The following is a 13,483-nucleotide window of genomic DNA, read 5'->3' on the forward strand; positions in this document are numbered from 1 at the left end:
ACTGAGTACTGTATGGGATCTGGGATCCCTTGGGACTCCAACAGATAGGCCCTCTGGTGGTGGTGTGATGCAGGTTGCCAAGAGTTATATACATAACACTAAGCACCCTCTCAGATGCACTTCCTCCACTTAGGACGGTCTTTGACCAGGGACTCCCGGGTGTCGGTGGGGGATGTTGCACTTTATCAGGGAGGCTTTGAGGGTGGTCCCTTGTAACGTTTCCTCTGCCCACCTTTGGCTTGTTTGCCGTGTAGGAGTTCCGAGTAGAGCGCTTGCTTTGGGAGTCTCGTGTCTGGGGCATGCGGACAATGTGGCCCTGCCCAGCGGAGCTGGTCGAGTGTGGTCAGTGCTTCGATGCTGGGGATGTTGGCCTGGTCGAGGACGCTAACGTTGGTGCGTCTGTCCTCCCAGGGGATTTGTAGGACCTTGCAGAGACATCGTTGGTGGTATTTCTCCAGCGACTTGAGGTGCCTGCTGTACATGGTCCGTGTCTCTGAGCCGCACAGGAGGGCGGGTATCACCACAGCCCTGTCGACCATGAGCTCGGTGGTGGATTTGAGGGCCTGGTCTTCAAACACTCTCTTCCTCAGGTGACACCCTCAAAGCCTCCCTGATAAAGTGCAACATCCCCACCGACACCTGGGAGTCCCCTGGCCAAAGACCAGTCCGTCCTAAGTGGAAGAAGTGCATCCGGGAGGGCGCTGAGCACCTCGAGTCTCATCGCCGAGAGCGTGCAGAAACCAAGCGCAGGCAGCGGAAGGAGCGTGCGGCAAACCAGTCCCACCCTCCCCTTCCCTCAACCACTGTCTGTCCCACCTGTGACAGGGACTGTGGTTCTCGTATTGGACTGTTCAGTCACCCAAGAACTCACTTTTAGAGTGGAAGCAAGTCTTCCTCGACTCCGAGGGACTGCCTATGATGATGGTGATGTGCAACTGCAAGACAACATCCGCCCCTTTGTGTTCCAGCCCTCTCTGTGAGAAAGCTTTCTGTGTGTGCGTGCGGTTTTTGTTATGAAATGTAGGTGTGCAACACGCAGCTGTATCAAAGCTTGTCTTAGCTCGTCCAAAGATTACAGACTTTTTGTTGATGCTTTTAGACTGACTACAAGTCTCATTCTCATATCCCAGGATCTGATCTCTGCAGATAAAGAAAAGACTTGCATTTATATAGCGCTTTTCACAACCACCGGATGTCCCAAAGCACTTCACAGCAGTCACTGTTGTATTGTGGGAAACGCGGCAGGCAATTTGCGCACAGCAAGCTCCCACACACAGCAGCGTGATAATGACCCGGATCATCTGTTTTTTGTTATGTTGATTGAGGAATAAATATTGACCCCAGGACCTGAGAGGGCAGACGGGGCCTCGGTTTAATGTCTCATCCAAAAGACGGCCCCTCCGACAGTGCGGCGCTCCCTCAGTACTGCCCCTCCGACAGTGCGGCGCTCCCTCAGTACTGCCCCTCCGACAGTGCGGCGCTCCCTCAGTACTGCCCCTCCGACAGTGCGGCGCTCCCTCAGTACCGCCCCTCCGACAGTGCGGCGCTCCCTCAGTACTCCCCCTCCGACAGTGCGGCGCTCCCTCAGTACCGCCCCTCCGACAGTGCGGCGCTCCCTCAGTACCGCCCCTCCGACAGTGCGGCACTCCCTCAGTACTGCCCCTCCGACAGTGCGGCACTCCCTCAGTACTGCCCCTCCGACAGTGCAGCACTCCCTCAATACTGCTCCTCCGACAGTGCGATGCTCCCTCAGTACCGCCCCTCCGACAGCGCGGCGCTCTCTCAGTACTGCACCTCCGACAGTGCGGCGCTCCCTCAGTACTGCCCCTCCGACAGTGCGGCGCTCCCTCAGTACCGCCCCTCCGACAGTGCGGCGCTTCCTCAGTACCGCCCCTCCGACAGTGCGGCACTCCCTCAGTACCGCCCCTCCGACAGTGCAGCACTCCCTCAGTACCGCCCCTCCGACAGTGCTGTACTCCCTCAGTACTGCATTTGAACCCACAACCTTCTGACTCGGAGGCCAGAGTGCTCATCCCACTGAGCCACAGCTGACACCTATGACCTAGATCATCTGTTTTTGAGTGGCCTGGGATGAGGGATGATTATCGGCCCAGGACACCGGGGAGAACTCCCTCTGCTCTTCTTCCAAATAGTGGCCGCCTGAGAGCGCAGACAGGGGCTGTCGGTTTAACGTTCATCCGAAAAATCTCAAGTCTCTGGGGTGGGGCTCGAACCCAGGACCTTCTGACGGAGAGGGTGAGAGAACTCCGAGGGTCTGGACTGAGGCAGCGTTATGCTGTCGGTCCCACACAGCCTCACACAGCCAGCCGACAGAGGGGACGCCCAGTCCCACCGTAAAACCCAGTTATGTATGGAGTCGCCAATCCCAGTCGCTCTGATATCTGAGCTGCTCCGGTTCGAGATTTACAGCTATCCCACGTTCATGCTCCATCACCACCATCGCGGGCAGTCCCTCGGAGTCGAGGAAGACTTGCTTCCACTCTAAAAGTGAGTTCTCGGATGACTGAACAGTCCCAATACGAGAACCACAGTCCCTGTCACAGGTGGGACAGACAGTGGTTGAGGGAAGGGGAGGGTGGGACTGGTTTGCCGTACGCTCCTTCCGCTGCCTGCGCTTGCTTTCTGCACGCTCTCGGCGACGAGACTCGAGGTGCTCAGCGCCCTCCCGGATGCACCTCCTCCACTTCGGGCGGGCTGGTCTTTGGGTCAGGGACTCCCAGGTGTCGGTGGGGGATGTTGCACTTTATCAGGGAGGCTTTGAGGGTGGTCCCTTGTAACGTTTTCTCTGCCCACCTGGGGCTCGCTTGCCGTGTCCATGTAGAGCGCTCGCTTTGGGAGTCTCGTGTCGGGCAATGTAAGGGTGTTTCGCTTTACACTCTACCTTGGTTTGTAGATCTCGGGAATTACAGGAAAGGACGACACGTGACGCAAAGTTAACCCAGTGTCAGTTCTATTACGCAAAAACTAACTAAAACCCTGCAGAACTAGACTTCTGAGAGAATTGACTGAAGACATACAATCACCCTTCCAGTTGGCAGCTGTTATCGTAGATTGTAGGTTCGTGGTCGTTCGTTCTGTCATCGGTTGTTCCCTCTTCTGATCATTCTTTTCTCTTCCGTTTCTTCCGCGGTCGTTCCGTTCTTTTTGGTTCGCTGAGCTGCTCCCAGCTCGTGTATATATTTTATGAATAAATCACCCGCCGAGCTCCGGTTTCCGCTAATGTGTCTGGACCAATACGTTGTTTGTGGTGGTCCGTTTGACTGGTTGTGACGATGAACCTGGATCGCCACAATTTAGACACGGAGTCCACAGGGCAAAAGATAACTCCTCATCTTTAGCACCCCCTTCTCCAAAAATGCACGCCTTGTGGGATTCTTTGTTGTTCTGATTCCTTGAAGACGTGGAGTCTCCAGAGAGCATTGTTTTTCCCCCTCCGGCCGATTAATCCCGGGACTGTTCTGTGGGTTTCTATGAATTGTATCAACCGCTTTGTTTCGCTGCATAAACAGGTCTGGTTCTCAACCGCAGAGACTTGGTTATAATTGGTGCTGAGTCACACGTGCCCCAGGCTTGGTTCCTTCTACTCCCTTTGTCCAGTCACTCCCAAAAGCTTGTATTAAATCATTTTTAGTTTGTGGCCTCTTCCTGTGCCTTCTGTAAAAGTGTGCAATCCTTACAGGCATGTGGACGATGTGGCCCTGCCCAGCGCAGCTGGTCGAGTGTGGTCAGTGCTTCGATGCTGGGGATGTTGGGCCTGGTCGAGGACGCTAACGTTGGTGCGTCTGTCCTCCCGGGGGATTTGCAGGATCGTGCGAAGACATCGTTGGTGGTATTTCTCCAGTGCTTTGAGCAATGCTCGATCACCAGCCCCCGTGCCTCTCAATCCATTCTGTCCCTTCTCCTGCGCCCACCCCCCCCTCAACCTCACCATCCGTCCCCTCCCATAGCGACCAACCCCCAGGTTTACCCCGAGTCTCATTTAACTGAGGAGCGGCCCATGGTGGCCATAATGCTGCTCCAATACTGTACAGGTCTGCGTCTCGATTCTGGGCACTGCCACACTCTAGGGGGGATGGTTCCGGGGATGAGGGACTTCAGTGACCTGGAGAGACGGGAGAAGCTGGGGTTGTTCTCCATCGAGTAGAGAAGGCCAAGGGGAGGTGTTCAGAATCACGAGGGGGGTTTTGATGGAGTAAATCAGGAGGAACTGTTCCCCGGGGCAGGAGGGAGGGTAACCAGAGGGACACAGATTGACGATAATCGGTAAAGAACCCGAGGGGGAGATGAGGAGAATGTTTGTACGCAGCGAGTTGTTGTGATCGGGAACGCGCTGCCTGAAAGGTCGGTCGGAGCAGGTTCAATAGTGACTTTCAAACGGGGGGAATTGGGTAAATACTGGAAGGGGGAAATGTGCCGGGCTGTGGGGAAAGAGCAGGGGGGGGGAGTGGGACTGATTGGGTCGCTCTGTCACAGAGCCGGCACAGCACGGGCTCGAGGGGCCCAGTGGCCTCCTCCTGTGTGGTATCATTGTATGAAAACTATTATGTCTGCAATGTACCTATGAATGACTCCACGAGGCAATGTGTTGTACTCAAACTGTAGTGACCTCGATCCTTTATTTGTAACTCCAGAGTGAGGAACAAGCATGGTGGGCAGCCTTTTATACTGGGCCCTGCACACCTAGGCAGGTGACCCTCAGTTCTCCCACCACAGTGCCCTCTGATGGACAGTATCTGCCACAGGGGCAGGAAACCCCAGTCTCCACCAGTTGCACCCTCTAGTGGTGCCAGCATAGTATATACACAGTGTAAACCTTATTGATAGTACATCAGGTAACAAGTCTCCATCTTATGCAACTGTACAGTGACTACACAGAGAGTATATCTATGGCCTGCAGATACAACAAAAACAATTTAAAGGTTAACAGTAAGTCTGGCAGAGCATTTTCACCCGAAGGATAAGATATGGACAATGACCATTCGGCCCATCGATCCTATCCTTTTCTTCGTAGGCCCATACAATGGAGCCTGGTCTCCAGTCATCTCGGGCCCCCTTGCCATTGGACCAAGACCTCGCTCTGTCAAGCCCGCGTGCTGGCTGGTGTGCAACAGCCACCCTCCGTTAAAAAAATCCGCACTTTAAGATGAAGTTTCTTCGTTTACCGAGCTGACTCACTTTCCCCGATCTCTTCACTCTCCCGGAATTGCTCCAGAGTGGCAGGCAGTGACTAGTGGAGTGCCGCAGGGCTCAGTGCTGGGGCCCCAGCTATTTACAATATGCATCAATGATTTGGACGAGGGAATTGAGTGTATTATCTCCAAGTTTGCAGATGACACTAAGCTGGGTGGCGGTGTGAGCTGTGAGGGGGATGCTTAGAGGCTGCAGGGCGACTTGGACAGGTTAGGTGAGTGGGCAAATGCACGGCAGATACAGTATAATGCGGATAAATGTGAGGTTATCCACTTTGGTGGCAAAAACACGAAGACAGAATATTATCTGAATGGTGGCAGATTAGGAAAAGGGGCGGTGCAACGAGACCTGGGTGTCATGGTTCATCAGTCATTGAAAGTTGGCATGCAGGTACAGCAGGCGGTGAAGGCGGCAAATGGTATGTTGGCCTTCATAGCGAGGGGATTTGAGTATAGGAGCAGGGAGGTGTTACTGCAGTTATACAGGGCCTTGGTGAGGCCTCACCTGGAATATTGTGTTCAGTTTTGGTCCCCTAATCTGAGGAAGGACGTTCTTGCTATTGAGGGAGTGCAGCGAAGGTTCACCAGACTGATTCCCGGGATGAGAGGAGAGACTGAATCAACTGGGGCTTTATACATTGGAGTTTAGAAGGATGAGAGGGGATCTTATAGAAACATACAAGATTCTGACGGGACAGGACAGGTTAGATGCGGGTAGATTGTTCCCAATGTTGGGGGAAGTCCAGAACCAGGGGACACAGTCTTAGGATAAGGGGTAAGCCATTCAGGACTGAGATGAGGAGAAACTTCTTCACTCAGAGAGTTGTTAACCTGTGGAATTCCCTGCCGCAGAGAGTTGTTGATGCCAGTTCATTGGATATATTGAAGAGGGAGTTAGATATGGCCCTTACGGCTAAGGAGAGAAAGCAGGAAAGGGGTACTGAGGGAATGATCAGGCATGATCTTATTGAATGGCGGTGCAGGCTCGAAGGGCCGAATGGCCTACTCTGCACCTATTTTCTATGTTTCTATGTTGCTATGTTTCAGACCGCCTGTCGGTGCCCCTTGACCCCTCGGCAGGACTCCCGCTTCCCGGCAGGAGTTTTGTGCGGTTTGATTCCGATGGCCCGGCAGGGGTTAATGCTGAGCCATGGGTTTTTCTTCTTCTTTCTTTGTGTGGCTTGTTGTGTGCTCTGGTTTTAGCTCGGGGGGACAGGAGGCCCACAGCGTGCGATGGTTAGGAAGGCAATGACTCAGGCAGAGGCGACTGCACAAACATTGCTCAACTATCACAACACACGGGAGCGGTGCCTCGGGATTACTTCAGGTCATTAACCCGGGATCCAGAATCACGTCAACAAACCCTCGTCGAGACCTTTCACCCACTTCGGGCAGCACACGGTGGATTTATCAGAAGCAACTTGTTATCGTGACCGACAACTAGCTCACGACCAACAAGATTCCTCTCCCCAATTACAGACATGTGACAGACAGCGCCCACACGCCGCTGTCAGTATAACTCCCACATGCTACCGTCAGTACAACTCCCACACGCTGCCATCAGTATAATTACCAGTGTGCTCCTGTCAGTATAACTCCCACACGCCTCTGTCAGTATATCTCCAAGCACGCTGCTCCCGTCAGTATAACTCCCACACGCTCCCGTCAGTATAACTCTCACACGCTCCCGTCAGTATAATTCCCAGCATGCTCCCGTCAGTATAACTCCCATCATGCACCTGTGAGTATAACTCCCACACACTGCCGTCGGCATGGCTCCCATCATGCCTCTGTCAGTATAACTCCCATCATGCTCCTGTCAGTATAACTCCCACACGCCCCTGTCAGTATAACTCCCACATGCTCCTGTCAGTATAACTCCCACACGGTCCTGTCAGTATACCTCCCACACATTCCTGTCAGTATAACTCCCACACACTCCTGTCAGTATAACTCCCACACACTCCTGTCAGTATACCTCCCACACATTCCTGTCAGTATAACTCCCACACACTCCTGTCAGTATAACTCCCACATGCCCCTGTCAGTATAACTCCCACACGCTCCTGTCAGTATAACTTCCACACGGTCCCTTCAGTATAACTCCCACACACTCCTGTCAGTATAACTCCCACACACTCCTGTCAGTATACCTCCCACACGCCCCTGTCAGTATAACTCCCACATGCCCCTGTCAGTATACCTCCCACACACCCCTGTCAGTATAACTCCCACACACTCCTGTCAGTATAATTCCCACACACTCCTGTCAGTATAACTCCCACATGCCCCTGTCAGTATAACTCCCACACACTCCTGTCAGTATAACTCCCACACACTCCTGTCAGTATACACCCATCATGCTCCTGTCAGTATAACTCCCATACGTCCCCGTCAGTATAACTCCCACATGCCCCTGTCAGTATAACTCCCACACACTCCTGTCAGTATACCTCCCACACACTCCTGTCAGTATATATCCCTCATGCCCCTGTCAGTATAACTCCCACACGCTCCCGTCAGTATAACTCCCACACACTCCTGTCAGTATAACTCCCACATGCCCCTGTCAGTATAACTCCCACATGCCCCGGTCAGTATAACTCCCACACACTCCTGTCAGTATAACTCCCACACACTCCCGTCAGTATAACTCCCACACACTCCTGTCAGTATAACTCCCACATGCCCCTGTCAGTATAACTCCCACACGCTCCCGTCAGTATAACTCTCACACGCTCCCGTCAGTATAACTCCCACACACTCCTGTCAGTATAACTCCCACACACTCCTGTCAGTATAACTCCCACACGCTCCTGTCAGTATAACTCCCACACGCTCCTGTCAGTATAACTCCCACACACTCCTGTGAGTATAACTCCCACACGTCCCCGTCAGTATAACTCCCACACGCTCCTGTCAGTATAACTCCCACACACTCCTGTCAGTATAACTCCCACACGCTCCTGTCAGTATAACTTCCACACGGTCCCGTCAGTATAACTCCCACACGCTCCTGTCAGTATAACTCCCACACACTCCTGTGAGTATAACTCCCATACACTCCTGTCAGTATAACTCCCACATGCAACTGTCAGTATAACTCCCACACGCTCCTGTCAGTATAACTCCCACACGCCCCTGTCAGTATAACTCCCACACACTCCTGTCAGTATAACTCCCACACTCTCCCGTCAGTATAACTCCCACATGCCCCTGTCAGTATAACTCCCACACGCTCCTGTCAGTATAACTCCCACACGCCCCTGTCAGTATAACTCCCACATGCCCCTGTCAGTATAACTCCCACACACTCCTGTCAGTATACCTCCCACACACTCCTGTCAGTATAACTCCCATATGCCCCTGTCAGTATAACTCCCACACGCTCCCGTCAGTATAACTTACACACACTCCTGTCAGTATAACTCCCACATGCCCCTGTCAGTATAACTACCACATGCCCCTGTCAGTATAACTCCCACACACTCCTGTCAGTATAACTCCCATATGCCCCTGTCAGTATAACTCCCACACGCTCCCGTCAGTATAACTTACACACACTCCTGTCAGTATAACTCCCACATGCCCCTGTCAGTATAACTCCCACACGTCCCCGTCAGTATAACTCCCACACGCTCCTGTCAGTATAACTCCCACATGCCCCTGTCAGTATAACTCCCACACACTCCTGTCAGTATACCTCCCACACACTCCTGTCAGTATAACTCCCATATGCCCCTGTCAGTATAACTTACACACACTCCTGTCAGTATAACTCCCACATGCCCCTGTCAGTATAACTCCCACACACTCCTGTCAGTATAACTCCCATATGCCCCTGTCAGTATAACTCCCACACGCTCCCGTCAGTATAACTTACACACACTCCTGTCAGTATAACTCCCACATGCCCCTGTCAGTATAACTCCCACATGCCCCTGTCAGTATAACTCCCACACACTCCTGTCAGTATAACTCCCACACGCTCCCGTCAGTATAATTCCCACACACTCCTGTCAGTATAACTCCCACATGCCCCTGTCAGTATAACTCCCACACGCTCCCGTCAGTATAACTCCCACACACTCCTGTCAGTATAACTCCCACACACTCTTGTCAGTATAACTCCCACACGCTCCTGTCAGTATAACTCCCACACACTCCTGTGAGTATAACTCCCACACGTCCCCGTCAGTATAACTCCCACACACTCCTGTCAGTATAACTCCCACACACTCTTGTCAGTATAACTCCCACACGCTCCTGTCAGTATAACTCCCACACACTCCTGTCAGTATAACTCCCACACACTCTTGTCAGTATAACTCCCACACGCTCCTGTCAGTATAACTCCCACACACTCCTGTCAGTATAACTCCCACATGCCCCTGTCAGTATAACTCCCACACGCTCCCGTCAGTATAACTCCCACACACTCCTGTCAGTATAACTCCCACACACTCTTGTCAGTATAACTCCCACACGCCCCTGTCAGTATAACTCCCACACACTCCTGTCAGTATAACTCCCACACTCTCCTGTCAGTATAACTCCCACACACTCCTGTGAGTATAAGTCCCACACGCTCCTGTCGGTATAACTCCCACATGCCCCTGTCAGTATAACTCCCACACACTCCTGTCAGTATAACTCCCACACACTCCTGTGAGTATAACTCCCACACGCTCCTGTCAGTATAACTCCCACATGCCCCTGTCAGTATAACTCCCACACGCCCCTGTCAGTATAACTCCCACATGCCCCTGTCAGTATAACTCCCACACGCTCCTGTCAGTATAACTCCCACACACTCCTGTGAGTATAACTCCCACACGCTCCTGTCAGTATAACTCCCACATGCCCCTGTCAGTATAACTCCCACACGCTCCTGTCAGTATAACTCCCACACGCCCCTGTCAGTATAACTCCCACACACTCCTGTCAGTATAACTCCCACACTCTCCTGTCAGTATAACTCCCACATGCCCCTGTCAGTATAACTCCCACACGCTCCTGTCAGTATAATTCCCACACGCCCCTGTCAGTATAACTCCCACACACTCCTGTGAGTATAACTCCCACACACTCCTGTCAGTATAACTCCAACATGCCCCTGTCAGTATAACTCCCACACACTCCTGTGAGTATAACTCCCACACGCTCCTGTCAGTATAACTCCCACACACTCCTGTCAGTATAACTCCAACATGCCTCCGTCAGTATAACTCCCACACGCTCCCGTCAGTATAACTCCCACACACTCCTGTCAGTATAACTCCCACACACTCCTTTCAGTATACCTCCCACACACTCCTGTCAGTATAACTCCCACACACTCCTATCAGTATAACTCCCACACACTCCTATCAGTATAACTCCCACACGCTCCCGTCAGTATAACTCCCACACACTCCTGTCAGTATAACTCCCACACACTCCTGTGAGTATAACTCCCACACACTCCTGTCAGTATAACTCCCACACGCTCCTGTCAGTATAACTCCCACACACTCCTGTGAGTATAACTCCCACACGTCCCCGTCAGTATAACTCCCACCCGCTCCTGTCAGTATAACTCCAACATACCCCTGTCAGTATAACTCCCACACGCTCCTGTCAGTATAACTCCAACACACTCCTGTCAGTATAACTCCCACACGCTCCTGTCAGTATAACTCCAACATGCTCCTGTCAGTATAACTCCCGCATACCCACATCAGTATAACTCCCACACGCTCTCCTCAGTATAACTCCCACACGCTCCTGTCAGTATAACTCCCACACGCTCCCGTCAGTATAACTCCCACACGCTCCCGTCAGTATAATTCCCACATGCCTCTGTCAGTATAACTCCCACACGCCCCTGTCAGTATAACTCCTACACGCTCCCTGTCAGTATAACTCCCATCATGTTCCCGTCAGTATAACTCCCAAACGCTCCCGTCAGTTTAACTCCCATCATGCCCCTGTCAATATAACTCCCACACACTCCTGTCAGTATAGCTCCTAGCACGCACTCGTCAGTATAACTCCCATCATGCCCTCGTCAGTATAACTCCCACACGTCCCCGTCAGTATAACTCCCACCCGCTCCTGTCAGTATAACTCCAACACACTCCTGTCAGTATAACTCCCACACGCTCCTGTCAGTATAACTCCAACATGCTCCTGTCAGTATAACTCCCACACGCTCCTGTCAGTATAACTCCAACATGCTCCTGTCAGTATAACATCCACACGGTCCCGTCAGTATAACTCCCACACACTCCTGTCAGTATAACTCCCACACGCTCCTGTCAGTATAACTCCAACATGCTCCTGTCAGTATAACTCCCAGCAAGCTCCTGTCAGTATAACTTCCACACGCTCCTGTCAGTATAACTCCCACACAGTCCCGTCAGTATAACTCCCACACACTCCTGTCAGTATAACTTCCACACGGTCCCGTCAGTATAAATCCCACACACTCCTGTCAGTATAACTCCAACATGCTCCTGTCAGTATAACTCCAACACGCTCCTGTCAGTATAACTCCCAGCAAGCTCCTGTCAGTATAACTCCCACATGCTCCTGTCAGTATAACTCCCACACGCCACCGTCAGTATAACTCCCATCATGCGCCTGTCAGTATAACTCCCACACGCTCCCGTCAGTATAACTCCCACATGCCCCCGTCAGTATAACTCCCACACGCTCCCGTCAGTATAACTCCCATCATGCTCCCGTCAGTATGACTCCCACACATTCCTGTCAGTATAACTCCCATCATGCCCCTGTACTGTTGACTTCATGGGGCAGTGATGTTATGTATTTAACCCCTTGTAACCTGTATGACACCTGACCACCAGAGGGTTCACCTGTTGGAGTCCCAAGGGATCCCAGCATCCCTTGGGAGCACAGTATATAAGCAGACCACCCACGAAGTACCTGCACTCTGGAATCGTATTAAAGGAGCTAAGGTCACACTTGCTCATTAAACAGTATTCAGTCTCACCATTTAATATGAGCATATCAATAACTCCCACACACTCCTGTCAGTATATCTCCAACATGCCCCTGTCAGTATAACTCCCACACACTCCTGTCAGTATAACTCCCACACACTCCTGTCAGTATAACTCCAACATGCCCCTGTCAGTATAACTCCCACACACTCCTGTCAGTATAACTCCCACATGCCCCTGTCAGTATAACTCCCATCATGCCCCTGTCAGTATAACTCCCACACACCCCTGTCAGTATTACTCCCACACGCTCCCGTCAGTATAACTCCCACATGCCCCTGTCAGTATAGCTCCCACACGCTCCCGTCAGTATAACTCCCACATGCCCCCGTCAGTATAACTCCCACACGCTCCCGTCAGTATAACTCCCATCATGCTCCCGTCAGTATGACTCCCACACATTCCTGTCAGTATAACTCCCATCATGCCCCTGTCAGTATAACTCCCATCATGCCCCCGTCAGTATAACTCCCATCATGCCCCCGTCAGTATAACTCCCTTCATGTCTCTGTCAGTTATAAATCACAGACACTCACACCGAGTGTGAGTGAGTGACTGTATCGCTGTTTGTTTTTGTGAGTGTGTGTGTGTGTGTGTGTGTGTGAGAGAGAGAGTGTGTGAGAGTGTATGAGAGTGTGTTTGTGTCAGTGTGTGTGTGAGAGATTGTGTGAGAGCGTGTGTGTGTGTATGACTATCGGTGTGTGTGTGTATGCGTGCGTGTGGGTGTGTGTGTGTGAGAGGGTGTGGGTGTGTGAGTGTGTGTGGGTGTGTGTGTGTGTGGGTGTGTGTGAGAGGGTGTTTGTGTGTGTGTGTGTGCATGTGAGTGCGTGTGTGTGTGTGAGTGTGGGTGTGTGTGTGTGAGAGGGTGTGTGTGTGTGTGTGTGTGTGTGCGTGTGAGTGCGTGTGTGTGTGAGTGTGGGTGTGTGTGGGTGTGTGAGTGTGTCTGTGAGTGTGTGTGTGTGTGTGTCTGTGAGTGTGTGTGTGTGCGTGTGAGTGCGTGTGTGTGTGTGAGTGCGTGTGTGGGTGTGTGAGTGTGCCTGTGAGTGTGTGTGTGTGTGTGTGTGAGAGTGTGAGTGGGTGTGTGTGTGTCTGTGTGTGCGTGTGTGTGTGTGTGTGTGAGTGTGTGTGTGAGTGTGTGTGAGTGTCTGTGTGTGTGTGTCTGTGTGTGTGTGTGTCTGTGTGTGTGTGTCTGTGTGTGTGTGTGTGTCTGTGTGTGTGTGTGTGTGTCTGTGTGAGTGTGTGTGAGTGTGTGTGTGTGTGTGTCTG

The 13,483-nt window shown here is 52.1% G+C and overlaps 1 protein-coding gene across 1 annotated transcript in view; it reads left to right on the plus strand.

The window, feature by feature from the left end:
* The first annotated feature begins 6,279 nt into the window (after positions 1 to 6,279).
* LOC139240432 (apolipoprotein A-IV-like) overlaps positions 6,280 to 13,483 on the plus strand; it is a 41,761-nt gene continuing 34,557 nt past the window's right edge. The window contains exon 1 of the mRNA XM_070868954.1: positions 6,280 to 6,321. The gene's annotated coding sequence lies outside the window, so the exon portion shown is untranslated. The remainder of the gene's footprint in view (positions 6,322 to 13,483) is intronic.

The sequence above is a fragment of the Pristiophorus japonicus genome, chromosome 31, assembly GCF_044704955.1.
Source record: "Pristiophorus japonicus isolate sPriJap1 chromosome 31, sPriJap1.hap1, whole genome shotgun sequence".
Taxonomy (NCBI): Eukaryota; Metazoa; Chordata; class Chondrichthyes; family Pristiophoridae; genus Pristiophorus; species Pristiophorus japonicus.